The sequence below is a fragment of the Tursiops truncatus genome, chromosome 16 (assembly GCF_011762595.2).
Source record: "Tursiops truncatus isolate mTurTru1 chromosome 16, mTurTru1.mat.Y, whole genome shotgun sequence".
Lineage (NCBI taxonomy): Eukaryota > Metazoa > Chordata > Mammalia > Artiodactyla > Delphinidae > Tursiops > Tursiops truncatus.
The window spans coordinates 28,354,339-28,354,770 of NC_047049.1; the positions used below are offsets into that span (position 1 = coordinate 28,354,339).

General features: G+C 51.6%; 1 protein-coding gene across 3 annotated transcripts in view; it reads right to left on the bottom strand.

The window, feature by feature from the left end:
* Positions 1-432, bottom strand: part of LOC109550658 (homeobox protein Nkx-2.3) — an 81,530-nt gene that overhangs the window by 16,610 nt on the left and 64,488 nt on the right. The gene's annotated exons all lie outside the window — the stretch shown is intronic.

A 432-nucleotide genomic window follows, 5' to 3' on the forward strand; every position in this document is an offset into this window, starting at 1 on the left:
CTGATCGGCCCCCCAACCTTCTATGAAATCCCAGTCTTGAAAGCCAGAAGGTGGGGCATTCCTCCCCGGTCTAGAAATCCCGCCCTGGGTGTTAGGACTTTGAGAGTAGGGAGTCCCCAGGAGACGTCTAGCCTAGTCATTACTTTTCTTTAAGTTACAAGCCCAGGAATGCCGATTCCTTTCCCGCTGTGGATACATACATACACTCTGCAGCTCTCCAGGAGCTCTTAGCAGAGAGCAACCAATGGAGATGGTGCCAGGGGCCAGGATACTTGTGTTCCAGGCTCCTTCCTCATTTGTAAACTGCATAGTGCTTTCAGCAGCTACTTAGGAGTCTATAAAGCACGGGAGGCTTGTAATTGGTGGACACTGCCCACACACCCTGTGTCCTGAGGTAGTCAGGACCAGCTCGTATGGCCCTTGCTTTTGTTT